Here is a 22,023-nt window from a genome sequence, read left to right as displayed (position 1 = left end):
CACCCTTCAGTACTCACTCTCGTTTCTATATCTCAGTTTCCGGCCAATCCAAGTGTAAGGCCGTGGGGCCCACATGATTTCTGCCGTTTTGTTTCGAGCGAAAAGTGCATCGAGGTTAACGGCGTTAAGAAAGCTCAAAAACACCTTGAGAATCCGCTTTCGATCTTTTTTACGTGCATAACTTTCCGCAGCCCGTTTGAGGTCAAAACGGCTGAATTTGAGCCCGAAAAATTGCGCCCCCTATTCACCGCCCATTATGGTTTCTGGGGCTTTCCGAAATGGTGCTATGGGCGACGTAGTTCCTCACGGTTCAAAGTTATGAGGTTCCAAGTTTAGACTCGTTTTAAAGTAAAAAAAATAAAAAATAAAAAGGGTGCAACACGAGGACTTCCCGGGAGGTCACCCATCCTAGTACTACTCTCGCCCAAGCACGCTTAACTGCGGAGTTCTGATGGGATCCGTGCATTAGTGCTGGTATGATCGCACCCGTCAGTACATCACTCTCGTTTCTATATATCATTTTCCCGGCCAATCCAAGTGTAAGGCCGTGGGGCCCCCATGATTTTCTTGCCGTTTTTGTTTCGAGCGAAAAGTGCATCGAGGTTAATGGCGTTAAGAAAGCATCAAAAACACCTTGAAATCCGCTTTCGATCTTTTTTTACGTGCCATAACTTTCCGCAGCCCGTTTGAGGGTCAAAACGGCTGAATTTGGCCCGAAAAATTGCGCCCCCTATTCACCGCCCATTATGGTTTCTGGGGCTTTCCGAAATGGTGCTATGGGCGACGTAGTTCCTCACGGTTCAAAGTTATGAGGTTTCCAAGTTTAAACTCGTTTTTAGGCTAAAAAAAAATAAAAAATAAAAAGGGGTGCAACACGAGGACTTCCCGGGAGGTCACCCATCCTAGTACTACTCTCGCCCAAGCACGCTTAACTGCGGAGTTCTGATGGGATCCGGTGCATTAGTGCTGGTATGATCGCACCCGTCAGTACATCACTCTCGTTTCTATATATCCTTTTCCCGGCCAATCCAAGTGTAAGGCCGTGGGCCCCACATGATTTTCTTCCGTTTTGTTTCGAGCGAAAAAGTGCATCGAGGTTAACGGCGTTAAGAAAGCATCAAAAACACCTGAGAATCCGCTTTCGATCTTTTTTACGTGCCATAACTTTCCGCAGCCGTTTGAGGGTCAAAACGGCTGAATTTGAGCCCGAAAAATTGCGCCCCCTATCACCCGCCATTATGGTTTCTGGGGCTTTCCGAAATGGTGCTATGGGCGACGTAGTTCCTCACGGTTCAAAAGTTATGAGGTTTCCAAGTTTAAACTCGTTTTAGGCTAAAAAAATTAAAAAATAAAAGGGGTGCAACACGAGGACTTCCCGGGAGGTCACCCATCCTAGTACTACTCTCGCCCAAGCACGCTTACTGCGGAGTTCTGATGGGATCCGGTGCATTAGTGCTGGTATGATCGCACCCGTCAGTACATCACTCTCGTTTCTATATATCCTTTTCCCGGCCAATCCAAGTGTAAGGCCGTGGGGCCCACATGATTTTCTTGCCGTTTTTTTCGAGCGAAAAAGTGCATCGAGGTTAACGGCGTTAAGAAAGCATCAAAACACCCTGAGAATCCGCTTTCGATCTTTTTTACGTGCCATAACTTTCCGCAGCCCGTTTGAGGGTCAAAACGGCTGAATTTGAGCCCGAAAATTGCGCCACCCTATTCACCGCCCATTATGGTTTCTGGGCTTTCCGAAATGGTGCTATGGGCGACGTAGTTCCTCACGGTTCAAAAGTTATGAGGTTTCCAAGTTTAAACTCGTTTTAGGCTAAAAAATAAAAAAAAAAAAAAGGGGTGCAACACGAGGACTTCCCGGGAGGTCACCCATCCTAGTACTACTCTCGCCCAAGCACGCTTAACTGCGGAGTTCTGATGGGATCCGGTGCATTAGTGCTGGTATGATCGCACCCGTCAGTACATCACTCTCGTTTCTATATATCATTTTCCCGGCCAATCCAAGTGTAAGGCCGTGGGGCCCACATGATTTTCTTGCCGTTTTGTTTCGAGCGAAAAAGTGCATCGAGGTTACGGCGTTAAGAAAGCATCAAAAACACCTGAGAATCCGCTTTCGATCTTTTTTACGTGCCATAACTTTCCGCAGCCCGTTTGAGGGTCAAAACGGCTGAATTTGAGCCCGAAAAATGCGCCCCTATTCACCGCCCATTATGGTTTCTGGGGCTTTCCGAAATGGTGCTATGGGCGACGTAGTTCCTCACGGTTCAAAAGTTATGAGGTTTCCAAGTTTAGACTCGTTTTAGGCTAAAAAAAAAATTAAAAATAAAAAGGGGTGCAACACGAGGACTTCCCGGGAGGTCACCCATCCTAGTACTCTCACTCTCGCCAAGCACGCTTACTGCGGAGTTCTGATGGGATCCGGTGCATTAGTGCTGGTATGATCGCACCCGTCAGTACATCACTCACTCTCGTTTCTATATATCCTTTTTCCCGGCCAATCCAAGTGTAAGGCCGTGGGGCCCACATGATTTTCTTGCCGTTTTGTTTCGAGCGAAAAAGTGCATCGAGGTTAACGGCGTTAAGAAAGCATCAAAAACACCTGAAAATCCGCTTTCGATCTTTTTTTACGTGCCATAACTTCCGCAGCCCGTTTGAGGGTCAAAACGGCTGAATTTGAGCCCGAAAAATTGCGCCCCCTATTCACCGCCCATTATGGTTTCTGGGGCTTTCCGAAATGGTGCTATGGGCGACGTAGTTCCTCACGGTTCAAAAGTTATGAGGTTTCCAAGTTTAGACTCGTTTTAAGGTTAAAAAAAATTAAAAAATAAAAAGGGGTGCAACACGAGGACTTCCCGGGAGGTCACCCATCCTAGTACTACTCTCGCCCAAGCACGCTTACTGCGGAGTTCTGATGGGATCCGGTGCATTAGTGCTGGTATGATCGCACCCGTCAGTACATCACTCTCGTTTCTATATATCATTTTCCCGGCCAATCCAAGTGTAAGGCCGTGGGCCCCACATGATTTTCTTGCTTTTTTGTTTCAGCGAAAAAGTGCATCGAGGTTAACGGCGTTAAGAAAGCATCAAAACAACTTGAAATCCGCTTTCGATCTTTTTTACGTGCCATAACTTTCCGCAGCCCGTTTGAGGGTCAAAACGGCTGAATTTGAGCCCGAAAAATTGCGCCCCCTATTCACCGCCCATTATGGTTTCTGGGGCTTTCCGAAATGGTGCTATGGGCGACGTAGTTCCTCACGGTTCAAAAGTTATGAGGTTTCCAAGTTTAAACTAGTTTTAGGCTAAAAAAAATTAAAAAATAAAAAGGGGTGCAACACGAGGACTTCCCGGGAGGTCACCCATCCTAGTACTACTACTCTCGCCCAAGCACGCTTAACTGCGGAGTTCTGATGGGATCCGGTGCATTAGTGCTGGTATGATCGCACCCGTCAGTACATCACTCTCGTTTCTATATATCCTTTTCCCGGCCAATCCAAGTGTAAGGCCGTGGGGCCCACATGATTTTCTTGCTTGCGTTTTTTTCGAGCGAAAAGTGCATCGAGGTTAACGGCGTTAAGAAGCATCAAAAACACCTTGAGAATCCGCTTTCGATCTTTTTTACGTGCCATAACTTTCCGCAGCCCGTTTGAGGGTCAAAACGGCTGAATTTGAGCCCGAAAAATTGCGCCCCCTATTCACCGCCCATTATGGTTTCTGGGGCTTTCCGAAATGGTGCTATGGGCGACGTAGTTCCTCACGGTTCAAAAGTTATGAGGTTTCCAAGTTTAAACTCGTTTTAGGCTAAAAAAAAATAAAAAATAAAAAGGGGGGCAACACGAGGACTTCCCGGGAGGTCACCCATCCTAGTACTACTCTCGCCCAAGCACGCTTAACTGCGGAGTTCTGATGGGATCCGGTGCATTAGTGCTGGTATGATCGCACCCGTCAGTACATCACTCTCGTTTCTATATATCATTTTCCCGGCCAATCCAAGTGTAAGGCCGTGGGGCCCACATGATTTTCTTGCCGTTTTGTTTCGAGCGAAAAAGTGCATCGAGGTTAACGGCGTTAAGAAAGCATCAAAAACACCTTGAGAATCCGCTTTCGATCTTTTTTACGTGCCATAACTTTCCGCAGCCCGTTTGAGGGTCAAAACGGCTGAATTTGAGCCCGAAAAATTGCGCCCCCTATTCACCGCCCATTATGGTTTCTGGGGCTTTCCGAAATGGTGCTATGGGCGACGTAGTTCCTCACGGTTCAAAAGTTATGAGGTTTCCAAGTTTAGACTCGTTTTAGGCTAAAAAAAATTAAAAAATAAAAAGGGGCAACACGAGGACTTCCCGGGAGGTCACCCATCCTAGTACTACTCTCGCCCAAGCACGCTTAACTGCGGAGTTCTGATGGGATCCGGTGCATTAGTGCTGGTATGATCGCACCCGTCAGTACATCACTCTCGTTTCTATATATCCTTTTCCCGGCCAATCCAAGTGTAAGGCCGTGGGGCCCACATGATTTTCTTGCCGTTTTGTTTCGAGCGAAAAGTGCATCGAGGTTAACGGCGTTAAGAAAGCATCAAAACACCTTGAGAATCCGCTTTCGATCTTTTTTACGTGCCATAACTTTCCGCAGCCCGTTTGAGGGTCAAAACGGCTGAATTTGAGCCCGAAAAATTGCGCCCCCTATTCACCGCCCATTATGGTTTCTGGGGCTTTCCGAAATGGTGCTATGGGCGACGTAGTTCCTCACGGTTCAAAAGTTATGAGGTTTCCAAGTTTAAACTCGTTTTAGGCTAAAAAAAAATTAAAAAATAAAAAGGGGTGCAACACGAGGACTTCCCGGGAGGTCACCCATCCTAGTACTACTCTCGCCCAAGCACGCTTACTGCGGAGTTCTGATGGGATCCGGTGCATTAGTGCTGGTATGATCGCACCCGTCAGTACATCACTCTCGTTTCTATATATCCTTTTCCCGGCCAATCCAAGTGTAAGGCCGTGGGGCCCACATGATTTTCTTGCCGTTTTGTTTCGAGCGAAAAGTGCATCGAGGTTAACGGCGTTAAGAAAGCATCAAAAACACCTTGAGAATCCGCTTTCGATCTTTTTTACGTGCCATAACTTTCCGCAGCCCGTTTGAGGGTCAAAACGGCTGAATTTGAGCCCGAAAAATTGCGCCCCCTATTCACCGCCCATTATGGTTTCTGGGGCTTTCCGAAATGGTGCTATGGGCGACGTAGTTCCTCACGGTTCAAAAGTTATGAGGTTTCCAAGTTTAAACTCGTTTTAGGCTAAAAAAAAATTAAAAAATAAAAGGGGTGCAACACGAGGACTTCCCGGAGGTCACCCATCCTAGTACTACTCTCGCCCAAGCACGCTTACTGCGGAGTTCTGATGGGATCCGGTGCATTAGTGCTGGTATGATCGCACCCGTCAGTACATCACTCTCGTTTCTATATATCATTTTCCCGGCCAATCCAAGTAAGGCCGGGGGGCCCACATGATTTTCTTGCCGTTTTGTTTCGAGCGAAAAAGTGCATCGAGGTTAACGGCGTTAAGAAAGCATCAAAAACACCTTGAGAATCCGCTTTCGATCTTTTTTACGTGCCATAACTTTCCGCAGCCCGTTTGAGGGTCAAAACGGCTGAATTTGAGCCCGAAAAATTGCGCCCCCCTATTCACCACCGCCCATTATGGTTTCTGGGGCTTTCCGAAATGGTGCTATGGGCGACGTAGTTCCTCACGGTTCAAAAGTTATGAGGTTTCCAAGTTTAGACTCGTTTTAAGGTAAAAAAAAAATTAAAAAATAAAAAAGGGTGCAACACGAGGACTTCCCGGGAGGTCACCCATCCTAGTACTACTCTCGCCCAAGCACGCTTAACTGCGGAGTTCTGATGGGATCCGGTGCATTAGTGCTGGTATGATCGCACCCGTCAGTACATCACTCTCGTTTCTATATATCATTTTCCCGGCCAATCCAAGTGTAAGGCCGTGGGGCCCACATGATTTTCTTGCCGTTTTGTTTCGAGCGAAAAGTGCATCGAGGTTAACGGCGTTAAGAAAGCATCAAAAACACCTGAGAATCCGCTTTCGATCTTTTTTACGTGCCAAACTTTCCAACTTTCGCAGCCCGTTTGAGGGTCAAAACGGCTGAATTTGAGCCCGAAAAATTGCGCCCCCTATTCACCGCCCATTATGTTTTCTGGGCTTTCCGAAATGGTGCTATGGGCGACGTAGTTCCTCACGGTTCAAAAGTTATGAGGTTTCCAAGTTTAAACTCGTTTTAGGCTAAAAAAAATTAAAAAAATAAAGGGGTGCAACACGAGGACTTCCCGGGAGGTCACCCATCCTAGTACTACTACTCTCTCGCCCAAGCACGCTTAACTGCGGAGTTCTGATGGGATCCGGTGCATTAGTGCTGGTATGATCGCACCCGTCAGTACATCACTCTCGTTTCTATATATCTTTTCCCGGCCAATCCAAGTGTAAGGCCGTGGGGCCCACATGATTTTCTTGCCGTTTTGTTTCGAGCGAAAAAGTGCATCGAGGTTAACGGCGTTAAGAAAGCATCAAAAACACCTTGAGAATCCGCTTTCGATCTTTTTTACGTGCCATAACTTTCCGCAGCCCGTTTGAGGGTCAAAACGGCTGAATTTGAGCCCGAAAAATTGCGCCCCCTATTCACCGCCCATTATGGTTTCTGGGGCTTTCCGAAATGGTGCTATGGGCGACGTAGTTCCTCACGTTCAAAAGTTATGAGGTTTCCAAGTTTAAACTCGTTTTAGGCTAAAAAAAATTAAAAATAAAAAGGGGTGCAACACGAGGACTTCCCGGGAGGTCACCCATCCTAGTACTACTCTCGCCCAAGCACGCTTAACTGCGGAGTTCTGATGGGATCCGGTGCATTAGTGCTGGTATGATCGCACCCGTCAGTACATCACTCTCGTTTCTATATATCCTTTTCCCGCCAATCCAAGTGTAAGGCCGTGGGGCCCACATGATTTTCTTGCCGTTTTGTTTCGAGCGAAAAGTGCATCGAGGTTACGGCGTTAAGAAAGCATCAAAAACACCTTGAGAATCCGCTTTCGATCTTTTTTACGTGCCATAACTTTCCGCAGCCCGTTTGAGGGTCAAAACGGCTGAATTTGAGCCCGAAAAATTGCGCCCCCTATTCACCGCCCATTATGGTTTCTATGGGCTTTCCGAAATGGTGCTATGGGCGACGTAGTTCCTCACGGTTCAAAAGTTATGAGGTTTCCAAGTTTAGACTCGTTTTAGGCTAAAAAAAAATTAAAAAATAAAAGGGGTGCAACACGAGGACTTCCCGGGAGGTCACCCATCCTAGTACTACTCTCGCCCAAGCACGCTTAACTGCGGAGTTCTGATGGGATCCGGTGCATTAGTGCTGGTATGATCGCACCCGTCAGTACATCACTCTCGTTTCTATATATCCTTTTCCCGGCCAATCCAAGTGTAAGGCCGTGGGGCCCACATGATTTTCTTGCCGTTTTGTTTCGAGCGAAAAAGTGCATCGAGGTTAACGGCGTTAAGAAAGCATCAAAAACACCTTGAGAATCCGCTTTCGATCTTTTTTACGTGCCATAACTTTCCGCAGCCCGTTTGAGGGTCAAAACGGCTGAATTTGAGCCCGAAAAATTGCGCCCCCTATTCACCGCCCATTATGGTTTCTGGGGCTTTCCGAAATGGTGCTATGGGCGACGTAGTTCCTCACGGTTCAAAAGTTATGAGGTTTCCAAGTTTAAACTCGTTTTAGGCTAAAAAAAAATAAAAAATAAAAAGGGGTGCAACACGAGGACTTCCCGGGAGGTCACCCATCCTAGTACTACTCTCGCCCAAGCACGCTTAACTGCGGAGTTCTGATGGGATCCGGTGCATTAGTGCTGGTATGATCGCACCCGTCAGTACATCACTCTCGTTTCTATATATCCTTTTCCCGGCCAATCCAAGTGTAAGGCCGTGGGGCCCACATGATTTTCTTGCCGTTTTGTTTCGAGCGAAAAAGTGCATCGAGGTTAACGGCGTTAAGAAAGCATCAAAAACACCTTGAGAATCCGCTTTCGATCTTTTTTACGTGCCATAACTTTCCGCAGCCCGTTTGAGGGTCAAAACGGCTGAATTTGAGCCCGAAAAATTGCGCCCCCTATTCACCGCCCATTATGGTTTCTGGGGCTTTCCGAAATGGTGCTATGGGCGACGTAGTTCCTCACGGTTCAAAAGTTATGAGGTTTCCAAGTTTAAACTCGTTTTAGGCTAAAAAAAATTAAAAAATAAAAAGGGGTGCAACACGAGGACTTCCCGGGAGGTCACCCATCCTAGTACTACTCTCGCCCAAGCACGCTTACTGCGGAGTTCTGATGGGATCCGGTGCATTAGTGCTGGTATGATCGCACCCGTCAGTACATCACTCTCGTTTCTATATATCCTTTTCCCGGCCAATCCAAGTGTAAGGCCGTGGGGCCCACATGATTTTCTTGCCGTTTTGTTTCGAGCGAAAAAGTGCATCGAGGTTAACGGCGTTAAGAAAGCATCAAAAACACCTTGAGAATCCGCTTTCGATCTTTTTTACGTGCCATAACTTTCCGCAGCCCGTTTGAGGGTCAAAACGGCTGAATTTGAGCCCGAAAAATTGCGCCCCCTATTCACCGCCCATTATGGTTTCTGGGGCTTTCCGAAATGGTGCTATGGGCGACGTAGTTCCTCACGGTTCAAAAGTTATGAGGTTTCCAAGTTTAAACTCGTTTTAGGCTAAAAAAAAATTAAAAAATAAAAAGGGGTGCAACACGAGGACTTCCCGGGAGGTCACCCATCCTAGTACTACTCTCGCCCAAGCACGCTTAACTGCGGAGTTCTGATGGGATCCGGTGCATTAGTGCTGGTATGATCGCACCCGTCAGTACATCACTCTCGTTTCTATATATCCTTTTCCCGGCCAATCCAAGTGTAAGGCCGTGGGGCCCACATGATTTTCTTGCCGTTTTGTTTCGAGCGAAAAAGTGCATCGAGGTTAACGGCGTTAAGAAAGCATCAAAAACACCTTGAGAATCCGCTTTCGATCTTTTTTACGTGCCATAACTTTCCGCAGCCCGTTTGAGGGTCAAAACGGCTGAATTTGAGCCCGAAAAATTGCGCCCCCTATTCACCGCCCATTATGGTTTCTGGGGCTTTCCGAAATGGTGCTATGGGCGACGTAGTTCCTCACGGTTCAAAAGTTATGAGGTTTCCAAGTTTAAACTCGTTTTAGGCTAAAAAAAATTAAAAAATAAAAAGGGGTGCAACACGAGGACTTCCCGGGAGGTCACCCATCCTAGTACTACTCTCGCCCAAGCACGCTTAACTGCGGAGTTCTGATGGGATCCGGTGCATTAGTGCTGGTATGATCGCACCCGTCAGTACATCACTCTCGTTTCTATATATCCTTTTCCCGGCCAATCCAAGTGTAAGGCCGTGGGGCCCACATGATTTTCTTGCCGTTTTGTTTCGAGCGAAAAAGTGCATCGAGGTTAACGGCGTTAAGAAAGCATCAAAAACACCTTGAGAATCCGCTTTCGATCTTTTTTACGTGCCATAACTTTCCGCAGCCCGTTTGAGGGTCAAAACGGCTGAATTTGAGCCCGAAAAATTGCGCCCCCTATTCACCGCCCATTATGGTTTCTGGGGCTTTCCGAAATGGTGCTATGGGCGACGTAGTTCCTCACGGTTCAAAAGTTATGAGGTTTCCAAGTTTAAACTCGTTTTAGGCTAAAAAAAAATAAAAAGGGGTGCAACACGAGGACTTCCCGGGAGGTCACCCATCCTAGTACTACTCTCTCGCCCAAGCACGCTTAACTGCGGAGTTCTGATGGGATCCGGTGCATTAGTGCTGGTATGATCGCACCCGTCAGTACATCACTCTCGTTTCTATATATCCTTTTCCCGGCCAATCCAAGTGTAAGGCCGTGGGGCCCACATGATTTTCTTGCCGTTTTGTTTCGAGCGAAAAAGTGCATCGAGGTTAACGGCGTTAAGAAAGCATCAAAAACACCTTGAGAATCCGCTTTCGATCTTTTTTACGTGCCATAACTTTCCGCAGCCCGTTTGAGGGTCAAAACGGCTGAATTTGAGCCCGAAAAATTGCGCCCCCTATTCACCGCCCATTATGGTTTCTGGGGCTTTCCGAAATGGTGCTATGGGCGACGTAGTTCCTCACGGTTCAAAAGTTATGAGGTTTCCAAGTTTAACTCGTTTTAGGCTAAAAAAAATAAAAAATAAAAAGGGGTGCAACACGAGGACTTCCCGGGAGGTCACCCATCCTAGTACTACTCTCGCCCAAGCACGCTTAACTGCGGAGTTCTGATGGGATCCGGTGCATTAGTGCTGGTATGATCGCACCCGTCAGTACATCACTCTCGTTTCTATATATCCTTTTCCCGGCCAATCCAAGTGTAAGGCCGTGGGGCCCACATGATTTTCTTGCCGTTTTGTTTCGAGCGAAAAAGTGCATCGAGGTTAACGGCGTTAAGAAAGCATCAAAAACACCTTGAGAATCCGCTTTCGATCTTTTTTACGTGCCATAACTTTCCGCAGCCCGTTTGAGGGTCAAAACGGCTGAATTTGAGCCCGAAAAATTGCGCCCCCTATTCACCGCCCATTATGGTTTCTGGGGCTTTCCGAAATGGTGCTATGGGCGACGTAGTTCCTCACGGTTCAAAAGTTATGAGGTTTCCAAGTTTAAACTCGTTTTAGGCTAAAAAAAAATTAAAAAAAAAAAGGGGTGCAACACGAGGACTTCCCGGGAGGTCACCCATCCTAGTACTACTCTCGCCCAAGCACGCTTAACTGCGGAGTTCTGATGGGATCCGGTGCATTAGTGCTGGTATGATCGCACCCGTCAGTACATCACTCTCGTTTCTATATATCCTTTTCCCGGCCAATCCAAGTGTAAGGCCGTGGGGCCCACATGATTTTCTTGCCGTTTTGTTTCGAGCGAAAAAGTGCATCGAGGTTAACGGCGTTAAGAAAGCATCAAAAACACCTTGAGAATCCGCTTTCGATCTTTTTTACGTGCCATAACTTTCCGCAGCCCGTTTGAGGGTCAAAACGGCTGAATTTGAGCCCGAAAAATTGCGCCCCCTATTCACCGCCCATTATGGTTTCTGGGGCTTTCCGAAATGGTGCTATGGGCGACGTAGTTCCTCACGGTTCAAAAGTTATGAGGTTTCCAAGTTTAAACTCGTTTTAGGCTAAAAAAAAATTAAAAATAAAAAGGGGTGCAACACGAGGACTTCCCGGGAGGTCACCCATCCTAGTACTACTCTCGCCCAAGCACGCTTAACTGCGGAGTTCTGATGGGATCCGGTGCATTAGTGCTGGTATGATCGCACCCGTCAGTACATCACTCTCGTTTCTATATATCCTTTTCCCGGCCAATCCAAGTGTAAGGCCGTGGGGCCCACATGATTTTCTTGCCGTTTTGTTTCGAGCGAAAAAGTGCATCGAGGTTAACGGCGTTAAGAAAGCATCAAAAACACCTTGAGAATCCGCTTTCGATCTTTTTTACGTGCCATAACTTTCCGCAGCCCGTTTGAGGGTCAAAACGGCTGAATTTGAGCCCGAAAAATTGCGCCCCCTATTCACCGCCCATTATGGTTTCTGGGGCTTTCCGAAATGGTGCTATGGGCGACGTAGTTCCTCACGGTTCAAAAGTTATGAGGTTTCCAAGTTTAAACTCGTTTTAGGCTAAAAAAAAATTAAAAAATAAAAAGGGGTGCAACACGAGGACTTCCCGGGAGGTCACCCATCCTAGTACTACTCTCGCCCAAGCACGCTTAACTGCGGAGTTCTGATGGGATCCGGTGCATTAGTGCTGGTATGATCGCACCCGTCAGTACATCACTCTCGTTTCTATATATCCTTTTCCCGGCCAATCCAAGTGTAAGGCCGTGGGGCCCACATGATTTTCTTGCCGTTTTGTTTCGAGCGAAAAAGTGCATCGAGGTTAACGGCGTTAAGAAAGCATCAAAAACACCTTGAGAATCCGCTTTCGATCTTTTTTACGTGCCATAACTTTCCGCAGCCCGTTTGAGGGTCAAAACGGCTGAATTTGAGCCCGAAAAATTGCGCCCCCTATTCACCGCCCATTATGGTTTCTGGGGCTTTCCGAAATGGTGCTATGGGCGACGTAGTTCCTCACGGTTCAAAAGTTATGAGGTTTCCAAGTTTAAACTCGTTTTAGGCTAAAAAAAAATTAAAAAATAAAAAGGGGTGCAACACGAGGACTTCCCGGGAGGTCACCCATCCTAGTACTACTCTCGCCCAAGCACGCTTAACTGCGGAGTTCTGATGGGATCCGGTGCATTAGTGCTGGTATGATCGCACCCGTCAGTACATCACTCTCGTTTCTATATATCCTTTTCCCGGCCAATCCAAGTGTAAGGCCGTGGGGCCCACATGATTTTCTTGCCGTTTTGTTTCGAGCGAAAAAGTGCATCGAGGTTAACGGCGTTAAGAAAGCATCAAAAACACCTTGAGAATCCGCTTTCGATCTTTTTTACGTGCCATAACTTTCCGCAGCCCGTTTGAGGGTCAAAACGGCTGAATTTGAGCCCGAAAAATTGCGCCCCCTATTCACCGCCCATTATGGTTTCTGGGGCTTTCCGAAATGGTGCTATGGGCGACGTAGTTCCTCACGGTTCAAAAGTTATGAGGTTTCCAAGTTTAAACTCGTTTTAGGCTAAAAAAAATTAAAAAATAAAAAGGGGTGCAACACGAGGACTTCCCGGGAGGTCACCCATCCTAGTACTACTCTCGCCCAAGCACGCTTAACTGCGGAGTTCTGATGGGATCCGGTGCATTAGTGCTGGTATGATCGCACCCGTCAGTACATCACTCTCGTTTCTATATATCCTTTTCCCGGCCAATCCAAGTGTAAGGCCGTGGGGCCCACATGATTTTCTTGCCGTTTTGTTTCGAGCGAAAAAGTGCATCGAGGTTAACGGCGTTAAGAAAGCATCAAAAACACCTTGAGAATCCGCTTTCGATCTTTTTTACGTGCCATAACTTTCCGCAGCCCGTTTGAGGGTCAAAACGGCTGAATTTGAGCCCGAAAAATTGCGCCCCCTATTCACCGCCCATTATGGTTTCTGGGGCTTTCCGAAATGGTGCTATGGGCGACGTAGTTCCTCACGGTTCAAAAGTTATGAGGTTTCCAAGTTTAAACTCGTTTTAGGCTAAAAAAAATTAAAAAATAAAAAGGGGTGCAACACGAGGACTTCCCGGGAGGTCACCCATCCTAGTACTACTCTCGCCCAAGCACGCTTAACTGCGGAGTTCTGATGGGATCCGGTGCATTAGTGCTGGTATGATCGCACCCGTCAGTACATCACTCTCGTTTCTATATATCCTTTTCCCGGCCAATCCAAGTGTAAGGCCGTGGGGCCCACATGATTTTCTTGCCGTTTTGTTTCGAGCGAAAAAGTGCATCGAGGTTAACGGCGTTAAGAAAGCATCAAAAACACCTTGAGAATCCGCTTTCGATCTTTTTTACGTGCCATAACTTTCCGCAGCCCGTTTGAGGGTCAAAACGGCTGAATTTGAGCCCGAAAAATTGCGCCCCCTATTCACCGCCCATTATGGTTTCTGGGGCTTTCCGAAATGGTGCTATGGGCGACGTAGTTCCTCACGGTTCAAAAGTTATGAGGTTTCCAAGTTTAAACTCGTTTTAGGCTAAAAAAAAATTAAAAAATAAAAAGGGGTGCAACACGAGGACTTCCCGGGAGGTCACCCATCCTAGTACTACTCTCGCCCAAGCACGCTTAACTGCGGAGTTCTGATGGGATCCGGTGCATTAGTGCTGGTATGATCGCACCCGTCAGTACATCACTCTCGTTTCTATATATCCTTTTCCCGGCCAATCCAAGTGTAAGGCCGTGGGGCCCACATGATTTTCTTGCCGTTTTGTTTCGAGCGAAAAAGTGCATCGAGGTTAACGGCGTTAAGAAAGCATCAAAAACACCTTGAGAATCCGCTTTCGATCTTTTTTACGTGCCATAACTTTCCGCAGCCCGTTTGAGGGTCAAAACGGCTGAATTTGAGCCCGAAAAATTGCGCCCCCTATTCACCGCCCATTATGGTTTCTGGGGCTTTCCGAAATGGTGCTATGGGCGACGTAGTTCCTCACGGTTCAAAAGTTATGAGGTTTCCAAGTTTAAACTCGTTTTAGGCTAAAAAAAAATTAAAAAATAAAAAGGGGTGCAACACGAGGACTTCCCGGGAGGTCACCCATCCTAGTACTACTCTCGCCCAAGCACGCTTAACTGCGGAGTTCTGATGGGATCCGGTGCATTAGTGCTGGTATGATCGCACCCGTCAGTACATCACTCTCGTTTCTATATATCCTTTTCCCGGCCAATCCAAGTGTAAGGCCGTGGGGCCCACATGATTTTCTTGCCGTTTTGTTTCGAGCGAAAAAGTGCATCGAGGTTAACGGCGTTAAGAAAGCATCAAAAACACCTTGAGAATCCGCTTTCGATCTTTTTTACGTGCCATAACTTTCCGCAGCCCGTTTGAGGGTCAAAACGGCTGAATTTGAGCCCGAAAAATTGCGCCCCCTATTCACCGCCCATTATGGTTTCTGGGGCTTTCCGAAATGGTGCTATGGGCGACGTAGTTCCTCACGGTTCAAAAGTTATGAGGTTTCCAAGTTTAAACTCGTTTTAGGCTAAAAAAAATTAAAAAATAAAAAGGGGTGCAACACGAGGACTTCCCGGGAGGTCACCCATCCTAGTACTACTCTCGCCCAAGCACGCTTAACTGCGGAGTTCTGATGGGATCCGGTGCATTAGTGCTGGTATGATCGCACCCGTCAGTACATCACTCTCGTTTCTATATATCCTTTTCCCGGCCAATCCAAGTGTAAGGCCGTGGGGCCCACATGATTTTCTTGCCGTTTTGTTTCGAGCGAAAAAGTGCATCGAGGTTAACGGCGTTAAGAAAGCATCAAAAACACCTTGAGAATCCGCTTTCGATCTTTTTTACGTGCCATAACTTTCCGCAGCCCGTTTGAGGGTCAAAACGGCTGAATTTGAGCCCGAAAAATTGCGCCCCCTATTCACCGCCCATTATGGTTTCTGGGGCTTTCCGAAATGGTGCTATGGGCGACGTAGTTCCTCACGGTTCAAAAGTTATGAGGTTTCCAAGTTTAAACTCGTTTTAGGCTAAAAAAAATTAAAAAATAAAAAGGGGTGCAACACGAGGACTTCCCGGGAGGTCACCCATCCTAGTACTACTCTCGCCCAAGCACGCTTAACTGCGGAGTTCTGATGGGATCCGGTGCATTAGTGCTGGTATGATCGCACCCGTCAGTACATCACTCTCGTTTCTATATATCCTTTTCCCGGCCAATCCAAGTGTAAGGCCGTGGGGCCCACATGATTTTCTTGCCGTTTTGTTTCGAGCGAAAAAGTGCATCGAGGTTAACGGCGTTAAGAAAGCATCAAAAACACCTTGAGAATCCGCTTTCGATCTTTTTTACGTGCCATAACTTTCCGCAGCCCGTTTGAGGGTCAAAACGGCTGAATTTGAGCCCGAAAAATTGCGCCCCCTATTCACCGCCCATTATGGTTTCTGGGGCTTTCCGAAATGGTGCTATGGGCGACGTAGTTCCTCACGGTTCAAAAGTTATGAGGTTTCCAAGTTTAAACTCGTTTTAGGCTAAAAAAAATTAAAAAATAAAAAGGGGTGCAACACGAGGACTTCCCGGGAGGTCACCCATCCTAGTACTACTCTCGCCCAAGCACGCTTAACTGCGGAGTTCTGATGGGATCCGGTGCATTAGTGCTGGTATGATCGCACCCGTCAGTACATCACTCTCGTTTCTATATATCCTTTTCCCGGCCAATCCAAGTGTAAGGCCGTGGGGCCCACATGATTTTCTTGCCGTTTTGTTTCGAGCGAAAAAGTGCATCGAGGTTAACGGCGTTAAGAAAGCATCAAAAACACCTTGAGAATCCGCTTTCGATCTTTTTTACGTGCCATAACTTTCCGCAGCCCGTTTGAGGGTCAAAACGGCTGAATTTGAGCCCGAAAAATTGCGCCCCCTATTCACCGCCCATTATGGTTTCTGGGGCTTTCCGAAATGGTGCTATGGGCGACGTAGTTCCTCACGGTTCAAAAGTTATGAGGTTTCCAAGTTTAAACTCGTTTTAGGCTAAAAAAAATTAAAAAATAAAAAGGGGTGCAACACGAGGACTTCCCGGGAGGTCACCCATCCTAGTACTACTCTCGCCCAAGCACGCTTAACTGCGGAGTTCTGATGGGATCCGGTGCATTAGTGCTGGTATGATCGCACCCGTCAGTACATCACTCTCGTTTCTATATATCCTTTTCCCGGCCAATCCAAGTGTAAGGCCGTGGGGCCCACATGATTTTCTTGCCGTTTTGTTTCGAGCGAAAAAGTGCATCGAGGTTAACGGCGTTAAGAAAGCATCAAAAACACCTTGAGAATCCGCTTTCGATCTTTTTTACGTGCCATAACTTTCCGCAGCCCGTTTGAGGGTCAAAACGGCTGAATTTGAGCCCGAAAAATTGCGCCCCCTATTCACCGCCCATTATGGTTTCTGGGGCTTTCCGAAATGGTGCTATGGGCGACGTAGTTCCTCACGGTTCAAAAGTTATGAGGTTTCCAAGTTTAAACTCGTTTTAGGCTAAAAAAAAATTAAAAAATAAAAAGGGGTGCAACACGAGGACTTCCCGGGAGGTCACCCATCCTAGTACTACTCTCGCCCAAGCACGCTTAACTGCGGAGTTCTGATGGGATCCGGTGCATTAGTGCTGGTATGATCGCACCCGTCAGTACATCACTCTCGTTTCTATATATCCTTTTCCCGGCCAATCCAAGTGTAAGGCCGTGGGGCCCACATGATTTTCTTGCCGTTTTGTTTCGAGCGAAAAAGTGCATCGAGGTTAACGGCGTTAAGAAAGCATCAAAAACACCTTGAGAATCCGCTTTCGATCTTTTTTACGTGCCATAACTTTCCGCAGCCCGTTTGAGGGTCAAAACGGCTGAATTTGAGCCCGAAAAATTGCGCCCCCTATTCACCGCCCATTATGGTTTCTGGGGCTTTCCGAAATGGTGCTATGGGCGACGTAGTTCCTCACGGTTCAAAAGTTATGAGGTTTCCAAGTTTAAACTCGTTTTAGGCTAAAAAAAAATTAAAAAATAAAAAGGGGTGCAACACGAGGACTTCCCGGGAGGTCACCCATCCTAGTACTACTCTCGCCCAAGCACGCTTAACTGCGGAGTTCTGATGGGATCCGGTGCATTAGTGCTGGTATGATCGCACCCGTCAGTACATCACTCTCGTTTCTATATATCCTTTTCCCGGCCAATCCAAGTGTAAGGCCGTGGGGCCCACATGATTTTCTTGCCGTTTTGTTTCGAGCGAAAAAGTGCATCGAGGTTAACGGCGTTAAGAAAGCATCAAAAACACCTTGAGAATCCGCTTTCGATCTTTTTTACGTGCCATAACTTTCCGCAGCCCGTTTGAGGGTCAAAACGGCTGAATTTGAGCCCGAAAAATTGCGCCCCCTATTCACCGCCCATTATGGTTTCTGGGGCTTTCCGAAATGGTGCTATGGGCGACGTAGTTCCTCACGGTTCAAAAGTTATGAGGTTTCCAAGTTTAAACTCGTTTTAGGCTAAAAAAAAATTAAAAAATAAAAAGGGGTGCAACACGAGGACTTCCCGGGAGGTCACCCATCCTAGTACTACTCTCGCCCAAGCACGCTTAACTGCGGAGTTCTGATGGGATCCGGTGCATTAGTGCTGGTATGATCGCACCCGTCAGTACATCACTCTCGTTTCTATATATCCTTTTCCCGGCCAATCCAAGTGTAAGGCCGTGGGGCCCACATGATTTTCTTGCCGTTTTGTTTCGAGCGAAAAAGTGCATCGAGGTTAACGGCGTTAAGAAAGCATCAAAAACACCTTGAGAATCCGCTTTCGATCTTTTTTACGTGCCATAACTTTCCGCAGCCCGTTTGAGGGTCAAAACGGCTGAATTTGAGCCCGAAAAATTGCGCCCCCTATTCACCGCCCATTATGGTTTCTGGGGCTTTCCGAAATGGTGCTATGGGCGACGTAGTTCCTCACGGTTCAAAAGTTATGAGGTTTCCAAGTTTAAACTCGTTTTAGGCTAAAAAAAATTAAAAAATAAAAAGGGGTGCAACACGAGGACTTCCCGGGAGGTCACCCATCCTAGTACTACTCTCGCCCAAGCACGCTTAACTGCGGAGTTCTGATGGGATCCGGTGCATTAGTGCTGGTATGATCGCACCCGTCAGTACATCACTCTCGTTTCTATATATCCTTTTCCCGGCCAATCCAAGTGTAAGGCCGTGGGGCCCACATGATTTTCTTGCCGTTTTGTTTCGAGCGAAAAAGTGCATCGAGGTTAACGGCGTTAAGAAAGCATCAAAAACACCTTGAGAATCCGCTTTCGATCTTTTTTACGTGCCATAACTTTCCGCAGCCCGTTTGAGGGTCAAAACGGCTGAATTTGAGCCCGAAAAATTGCGCCCCCTATTCACCGCCCATTATGGTTTCTGGGGCTTTCCGAAATGGTGCTATGGGCGACGTAGTTCCTCACGGTTCAAAAGTTATGAGGTTTCCAAGTTTAAACTCGTTTTAGGCTAAAAAAAAATTAAAAAATAAAAAGGGGTGCAACACGAGGACTTCCCGGGAGGTCACCCATCCTAGTACTACTCTCGCCCAAGCACGCTTAACTGCGGAGTTCTGATGGGATCCGGTGCATTAGTGCTGGTATGATCGCACCCGTCAGTACATCACTCTCGTTTCTATATATCCTTTTCCCGGCCAATCCAAGTGTAAGGCCGTGGGGCCCACATGATTTTCTTGCCGTTTTGTTTCGAGCGAAAAAGTGCATCGAGGTTAACGGCGTTAAGAAAGCATCAAAAACACCTTGAGAATCCGCTTTCGATCTTTTTTACGTGCCATAACTTTCCGCAGCCCGTTTGAGGGTCAAAACGGCTGAATTTGAGCCCGAAAAATTGCGCCCCCTATTCACCGCCCATTATGGTTTCTGGGGCTTTCCGAAATGGTGCTATGGGCGACGTAGTTCCTCACGGTTCAAAAGTTATGAGGTTTCCAAGTTTAAACTCGTTTTAGGCTAAAAAAAATTAAAAAATAAAAAGGGGTGCAACACGAGGACTTCCCGGGAGGTCACCCATCCTAGTACTACTCTCGCCCAAGCACGCTTAACTGCGGAGTTCTGATGGGATCCGGTGCATTAGTGCTGGTATGATCGCACCCGTCAGTACATCACTCTCGTTTCTATATATCCTTTTCCCGGCCAATCCAAGTGTAAGGCCGTGGGGCCCACATGATTTTCTTGCCGTTTTGTTTCGAGCGAAAAAGTGCATCGAGGTTAACGGCGTTAAGAAAGCATCAAAAACACCTTGAGAATCCGCTTTCGATCTTTTTTACGTGCCATAACTTTCCGCAGCCCGTTTGAGGGTCAAAACGGCTGAATTTGAGCCCGAAAAATTGCGCCCCCTATTCACCGCCCATTATGGTTTCTGGGGCTTTCCGAAATGGTGCTATGGGCGACGTAGTTCCTCACGGTTCAAAAGTTATGAGGTTTCCAAGTTTAAACTCGTTTTAGGCTAAAAAAAAATTAAAAAATAAAAAGGGGTGCAACACGAGGACTTCCCGGGAGGTCACCCATCCTAGTACTACTCTCGCCCAAGCACGCTTAACTGCGGAGTTCTGATGGGATCCGGTGCATTAGTGCTGGTATGATCGCACCCGTCAGTACATCACTCTCGTTTCTATATATCCTTTTCCCGGCCAATCCAAGTGTAAGGCCGTGGGGCCCACATGATTTTCTTGCCGTTTTGTTTCGAGCGAAAAAGTGCATCGAGGTTAACGGCGTTAAGAAAGCATCAAAAACACCTTGAGAATCCGCTTTCGATCTTTTTTACGTGCCATAACTTTCCGCAGCCCGTTTGAGGGTCAAAACGGCTGAATTTGAGCCCGAAAAATTGCGCCCCCTATTCACCGCCCATTATGGTTTCTGGGGCTTTCCGAAATGGTGCTATGGGCGACGTAGTTCCTCACGGTTCAAAAGTTATGAGGTTTCCAAGTTTAAACTCGTTTTAGGCTAAAAAAAATTAAAAAATAAAAAGGGGTGCAACACGAGGACTTCCCGGGAGGTCACCCATCCTAGTACTACTCTCGCCCAAGCACGCTTAACTGCGGAGTTCTGATGGGATCCGGTGCATTAGTGCTGGTATGATCGCACCCGTCAGTACATCACTCTCGTTTCTATATATCCTTTTCCCGGCCAATCCAAGTGTAAGGCCGTGGGGCCCACATGATTTTCTTGCCGTTTTGTTTCGAGCGAAAAAGTGCATCGAGGTTAACGGCGTTAAGAAAGCATCAAAAACACCTTGAGAATCCGCTTTCGATCTTTTTTACGTGCCATAACTTTCCGCAGCCCGTTTGAGGGTCAAAACGGCTGAATTTGAGCCCGAAAAATTGCGCCCCCTATTCACCGCCCATTATGGTTTCTGGGGCTTTCCGAAATGGTGCTATGGGCGACGTAGTTCCTCACGGTTCAAAAGTTATGAGGTTTCCAAGTTTAAACTCGTTTTAGGCTAAAAAAAATTAAAAAATAAAAAGGGGTGCAACACGAGGACTTCCCGGGAGGTCACCCATCCTAGTACTACTCTCGCCCAAGCACGCTTAACTGCGGAGTTCTGATGGGATCCGGTGCATTAGTGCTGGTATGATCGCACCCGTCAGTACATCACTCTCGTTTCTATATATCCTTTTCCCGGCCAATCCAAGTGTAAGGCCGTGGGGCCCACATGATTTTCTTGCCGTTTTGTTTCGAGCGAAAAAGTGCATCGAGGTTAACGGCGTTAAGAAAGCATCAAAAACACCTTGAGAATCCGCTTTCGATCTTTTTTACGTGCCATAACTTTCCGCAGCCCGTTTGAGGGTCAAAACGGCTGAATTTGAGCCCGAAAAATTGCGCCCCCTATTCACCGCCCATTATGGTTTCTGGGGCTTTCCGAAATGGTGCTATGGGCGACGTAGTTCCTCACGGTTCAAAAGTTATGAGGTTTCCAAGTTTAAACTCGTTTTAGGCTAAAAAAAATTAAAAAATAAAAAGGGGTGCAACACGAGGACTTCCCGGGAGGTCACCCATCCTAGTACTACTCTCGCCCAAGCACGCTTAACTGCGGAGTTCTGATGGGATCCGGTGCATTAGTGCTGGTATGATCGCACCCGTCAGTACATCACTCTCGTTTCTATATATCCTTTTCCCGGCCAATCCAAGTGTAAGGCCGTGGGGCCCACATGATTTTCTTGCCGTTTTGTTTCGAGCGAAAAAGTGCATCGAGGTTAACGGCGTTAAGAAAGCATCAAAAACACCTTGAGAATCCGCTTTCGATCTTTTTTACGTGCCATAACTTTCCGCAGCCCGTTTGAGGGTCAAAACGGCTGAATTTGAGCCCGAAAAATTGCGCCCCCTATTCACCGCCCATTATGGTTTCTGGGGCTTTCCGAAATGGTGCTATGGGCGACGTAGTTCCTCACGGTTCAAAAGTTATGAGGTTTCCAAGTTTAAACTCGTTTTAGGCTAAAAAAAAATTAAAAAATAAAAAGGGGTGCAACACGAGGACTTCCCGGGAGGTCACCCATCCTAGTACTACTCTCGCCCAAGCACGCTTAACTGCGGAGTTCTGATGGGATCCGGTGCATTAGTGCTGGTATGATCGCACCCGTCAGTACATCACTCTCGTTTCTATATATCCTTTTCCCGGCCAATCCAAGTGTAAGGCCGTGGGGCCCACATGATTTTCTTGCCGTTTTGTTTCGAGCGAAAAAGTGCATCGAGGTTAACGGCGTTAAGAAAGCATCAAAAACACCTTGAGAATCCGCTTTCGATCTTTTTTACGTGCCATAACTTTCCGCAGCCCGTTTGAGGGTCAAAACGGC

The 22,023-nt window shown here is 47.1% G+C and overlaps 43 non-coding genes and 1 pseudogene across 43 annotated transcripts; all 44 read right to left on the bottom strand.

The window, feature by feature from the left end:
* Positions 1–370: 370 nt before the first annotated feature.
* LOC125606235 lies at positions 371–488 on the bottom strand. The gene has a single exon (XR_007337652.1). It is a non-coding gene; the product is annotated as a 5S ribosomal RNA (ribosomal RNA).
* Positions 489–864: 376 nt separating this feature from the next.
* Positions 865–983, bottom strand: LOC125606225. The gene has a single exon (XR_007337642.1). It is a non-coding gene; the product is annotated as a 5S ribosomal RNA (ribosomal RNA).
* A 371-nt stretch (positions 984–1,354) lies between these two features.
* On the bottom strand, positions 1,355–1,472 carry LOC125606239. The gene has a single exon (XR_007337656.1). It is a non-coding gene; the product is annotated as a 5S ribosomal RNA (ribosomal RNA).
* A 373-nt stretch (positions 1,473–1,845) lies between these two features.
* LOC125606224 lies at positions 1,846–1,964 on the bottom strand. The gene has a single exon (XR_007337641.1). It is a non-coding gene; the product is annotated as a 5S ribosomal RNA (ribosomal RNA).
* A 374-nt stretch (positions 1,965–2,338) lies between these two features.
* Positions 2,339–2,458, bottom strand: LOC125606244 (annotated as a pseudogene).
* A 382-nt stretch (positions 2,459–2,840) lies between these two features.
* LOC125606238 lies at positions 2,841–2,958 on the bottom strand. The gene has a single exon (XR_007337655.1). It is a non-coding gene; the product is annotated as a 5S ribosomal RNA (ribosomal RNA).
* A 374-nt stretch (positions 2,959–3,332) lies between these two features.
* LOC125606233 lies at positions 3,333–3,454 on the bottom strand. The gene has a single exon (XR_007337650.1). It is a non-coding gene; the product is annotated as a 5S ribosomal RNA (ribosomal RNA).
* Positions 3,455–3,831: 377 nt separating this feature from the next.
* LOC125606228 lies at positions 3,832–3,950 on the bottom strand. The gene has a single exon (XR_007337645.1). It is a non-coding gene; the product is annotated as a 5S ribosomal RNA (ribosomal RNA).
* A 375-nt stretch (positions 3,951–4,325) lies between these two features.
* Positions 4,326–4,444, bottom strand: LOC125606229. The gene has a single exon (XR_007337646.1). It is a non-coding gene; the product is annotated as a 5S ribosomal RNA (ribosomal RNA).
* Positions 4,445–4,820: 376 nt separating this feature from the next.
* Positions 4,821–4,938, bottom strand: LOC125606237. Its single transcript, XR_007337654.1, has one exon. It is a non-coding gene; the product is annotated as a 5S ribosomal RNA (ribosomal RNA).
* A 376-nt stretch (positions 4,939–5,314) lies between these two features.
* LOC125606243 lies at positions 5,315–5,431 on the bottom strand. Its single transcript, XR_007337660.1, has one exon. It is a non-coding gene; the product is annotated as a 5S ribosomal RNA (ribosomal RNA).
* Positions 5,432–5,812: 381 nt separating this feature from the next.
* Positions 5,813–5,931, bottom strand: LOC125606227. Its single transcript, XR_007337644.1, has one exon. It is a non-coding gene; the product is annotated as a 5S ribosomal RNA (ribosomal RNA).
* A 379-nt stretch (positions 5,932–6,310) lies between these two features.
* Positions 6,311–6,434, bottom strand: LOC125606242. Its single transcript, XR_007337659.1, has one exon. It is a non-coding gene; the product is annotated as a 5S ribosomal RNA (ribosomal RNA).
* A 374-nt stretch (positions 6,435–6,808) lies between these two features.
* On the bottom strand, positions 6,809–6,927 carry LOC125606223. Its single transcript, XR_007337640.1, has one exon. It is a non-coding gene; the product is annotated as a 5S ribosomal RNA (ribosomal RNA).
* Positions 6,928–7,302: 375 nt separating this feature from the next.
* Positions 7,303–7,421, bottom strand: LOC125606222. Its single transcript, XR_007337639.1, has one exon. It is a non-coding gene; the product is annotated as a 5S ribosomal RNA (ribosomal RNA).
* Positions 7,422–7,798: 377 nt separating this feature from the next.
* Positions 7,799–7,917, bottom strand: LOC125606221. The gene has a single exon (XR_007337638.1). It is a non-coding gene; the product is annotated as a 5S ribosomal RNA (ribosomal RNA).
* A 377-nt stretch (positions 7,918–8,294) lies between these two features.
* On the bottom strand, positions 8,295–8,412 carry LOC125606236. The gene has a single exon (XR_007337653.1). It is a non-coding gene; the product is annotated as a 5S ribosomal RNA (ribosomal RNA).
* Positions 8,413–8,790: 378 nt separating this feature from the next.
* Positions 8,791–8,909, bottom strand: LOC125606220. The gene has a single exon (XR_007337637.1). It is a non-coding gene; the product is annotated as a 5S ribosomal RNA (ribosomal RNA).
* Positions 8,910–9,286: 377 nt separating this feature from the next.
* LOC125606218 lies at positions 9,287–9,405 on the bottom strand. The gene has a single exon (XR_007337635.1). It is a non-coding gene; the product is annotated as a 5S ribosomal RNA (ribosomal RNA).
* Positions 9,406–9,775: 370 nt separating this feature from the next.
* Positions 9,776–9,896, bottom strand: LOC125606234. Its single transcript, XR_007337651.1, has one exon. It is a non-coding gene; the product is annotated as a 5S ribosomal RNA (ribosomal RNA).
* Positions 9,897–10,271: 375 nt separating this feature from the next.
* LOC125606217 lies at positions 10,272–10,390 on the bottom strand. The gene has a single exon (XR_007337634.1). It is a non-coding gene; the product is annotated as a 5S ribosomal RNA (ribosomal RNA).
* Positions 10,391–10,767: 377 nt separating this feature from the next.
* LOC125606216 lies at positions 10,768–10,886 on the bottom strand. Its single transcript, XR_007337633.1, has one exon. It is a non-coding gene; the product is annotated as a 5S ribosomal RNA (ribosomal RNA).
* Positions 10,887–11,263: 377 nt separating this feature from the next.
* LOC125606215 lies at positions 11,264–11,382 on the bottom strand. The gene has a single exon (XR_007337632.1). It is a non-coding gene; the product is annotated as a 5S ribosomal RNA (ribosomal RNA).
* A 378-nt stretch (positions 11,383–11,760) lies between these two features.
* On the bottom strand, positions 11,761–11,879 carry LOC125606214. Its single transcript, XR_007337631.1, has one exon. It is a non-coding gene; the product is annotated as a 5S ribosomal RNA (ribosomal RNA).
* A 378-nt stretch (positions 11,880–12,257) lies between these two features.
* On the bottom strand, positions 12,258–12,376 carry LOC125606213. The gene has a single exon (XR_007337630.1). It is a non-coding gene; the product is annotated as a 5S ribosomal RNA (ribosomal RNA).
* A 377-nt stretch (positions 12,377–12,753) lies between these two features.
* Positions 12,754–12,872, bottom strand: LOC125606212. Its single transcript, XR_007337629.1, has one exon. It is a non-coding gene; the product is annotated as a 5S ribosomal RNA (ribosomal RNA).
* A 377-nt stretch (positions 12,873–13,249) lies between these two features.
* LOC125606211 lies at positions 13,250–13,368 on the bottom strand. The gene has a single exon (XR_007337628.1). It is a non-coding gene; the product is annotated as a 5S ribosomal RNA (ribosomal RNA).
* A 378-nt stretch (positions 13,369–13,746) lies between these two features.
* On the bottom strand, positions 13,747–13,865 carry LOC125606210. The gene has a single exon (XR_007337627.1). It is a non-coding gene; the product is annotated as a 5S ribosomal RNA (ribosomal RNA).
* Positions 13,866–14,243: 378 nt separating this feature from the next.
* Positions 14,244–14,362, bottom strand: LOC125606209. The gene has a single exon (XR_007337626.1). It is a non-coding gene; the product is annotated as a 5S ribosomal RNA (ribosomal RNA).
* Positions 14,363–14,739: 377 nt separating this feature from the next.
* Positions 14,740–14,858, bottom strand: LOC125606207. Its single transcript, XR_007337624.1, has one exon. It is a non-coding gene; the product is annotated as a 5S ribosomal RNA (ribosomal RNA).
* Positions 14,859–15,235: 377 nt separating this feature from the next.
* Positions 15,236–15,354, bottom strand: LOC125606206. The gene has a single exon (XR_007337623.1). It is a non-coding gene; the product is annotated as a 5S ribosomal RNA (ribosomal RNA).
* Positions 15,355–15,731: 377 nt separating this feature from the next.
* LOC125606205 lies at positions 15,732–15,850 on the bottom strand. Its single transcript, XR_007337622.1, has one exon. It is a non-coding gene; the product is annotated as a 5S ribosomal RNA (ribosomal RNA).
* Positions 15,851–16,227: 377 nt separating this feature from the next.
* LOC125606204 lies at positions 16,228–16,346 on the bottom strand. The gene has a single exon (XR_007337621.1). It is a non-coding gene; the product is annotated as a 5S ribosomal RNA (ribosomal RNA).
* A 378-nt stretch (positions 16,347–16,724) lies between these two features.
* LOC125606203 lies at positions 16,725–16,843 on the bottom strand. Its single transcript, XR_007337620.1, has one exon. It is a non-coding gene; the product is annotated as a 5S ribosomal RNA (ribosomal RNA).
* Positions 16,844–17,221: 378 nt separating this feature from the next.
* On the bottom strand, positions 17,222–17,340 carry LOC125606202. The gene has a single exon (XR_007337619.1). It is a non-coding gene; the product is annotated as a 5S ribosomal RNA (ribosomal RNA).
* A 378-nt stretch (positions 17,341–17,718) lies between these two features.
* LOC125606201 lies at positions 17,719–17,837 on the bottom strand. Its single transcript, XR_007337618.1, has one exon. It is a non-coding gene; the product is annotated as a 5S ribosomal RNA (ribosomal RNA).
* A 377-nt stretch (positions 17,838–18,214) lies between these two features.
* Positions 18,215–18,333, bottom strand: LOC125606200. Its single transcript, XR_007337617.1, has one exon. It is a non-coding gene; the product is annotated as a 5S ribosomal RNA (ribosomal RNA).
* A 378-nt stretch (positions 18,334–18,711) lies between these two features.
* Positions 18,712–18,830, bottom strand: LOC125606199. Its single transcript, XR_007337616.1, has one exon. It is a non-coding gene; the product is annotated as a 5S ribosomal RNA (ribosomal RNA).
* Positions 18,831–19,207: 377 nt separating this feature from the next.
* LOC125606198 lies at positions 19,208–19,326 on the bottom strand. Its single transcript, XR_007337615.1, has one exon. It is a non-coding gene; the product is annotated as a 5S ribosomal RNA (ribosomal RNA).
* A 378-nt stretch (positions 19,327–19,704) lies between these two features.
* LOC125606196 lies at positions 19,705–19,823 on the bottom strand. The gene has a single exon (XR_007337613.1). It is a non-coding gene; the product is annotated as a 5S ribosomal RNA (ribosomal RNA).
* Positions 19,824–20,200: 377 nt separating this feature from the next.
* LOC125606195 lies at positions 20,201–20,319 on the bottom strand. The gene has a single exon (XR_007337612.1). It is a non-coding gene; the product is annotated as a 5S ribosomal RNA (ribosomal RNA).
* Positions 20,320–20,696: 377 nt separating this feature from the next.
* On the bottom strand, positions 20,697–20,815 carry LOC125606194. The gene has a single exon (XR_007337611.1). It is a non-coding gene; the product is annotated as a 5S ribosomal RNA (ribosomal RNA).
* Positions 20,816–21,192: 377 nt separating this feature from the next.
* LOC125606193 lies at positions 21,193–21,311 on the bottom strand. Its single transcript, XR_007337610.1, has one exon. It is a non-coding gene; the product is annotated as a 5S ribosomal RNA (ribosomal RNA).
* A 378-nt stretch (positions 21,312–21,689) lies between these two features.
* LOC125606192 lies at positions 21,690–21,808 on the bottom strand. The gene has a single exon (XR_007337609.1). It is a non-coding gene; the product is annotated as a 5S ribosomal RNA (ribosomal RNA).
* Between the last annotated feature and the right edge of the window lie 215 nt (positions 21,809–22,023).

Source organism: Brassica napus, unplaced genomic scaffold, assembly GCF_020379485.1.
Source record: "Brassica napus cultivar Da-Ae unplaced genomic scaffold, Da-Ae ScsIHWf_830;HRSCAF=1184, whole genome shotgun sequence".
Taxonomy (NCBI): domain Eukaryota; kingdom Viridiplantae; phylum Streptophyta; class Magnoliopsida; order Brassicales; family Brassicaceae; genus Brassica; species Brassica napus.
The sequence above is the reverse complement of the archived record's forward strand: the minus strand, read 5'-3'. Positions and strand labels throughout refer to the sequence as shown.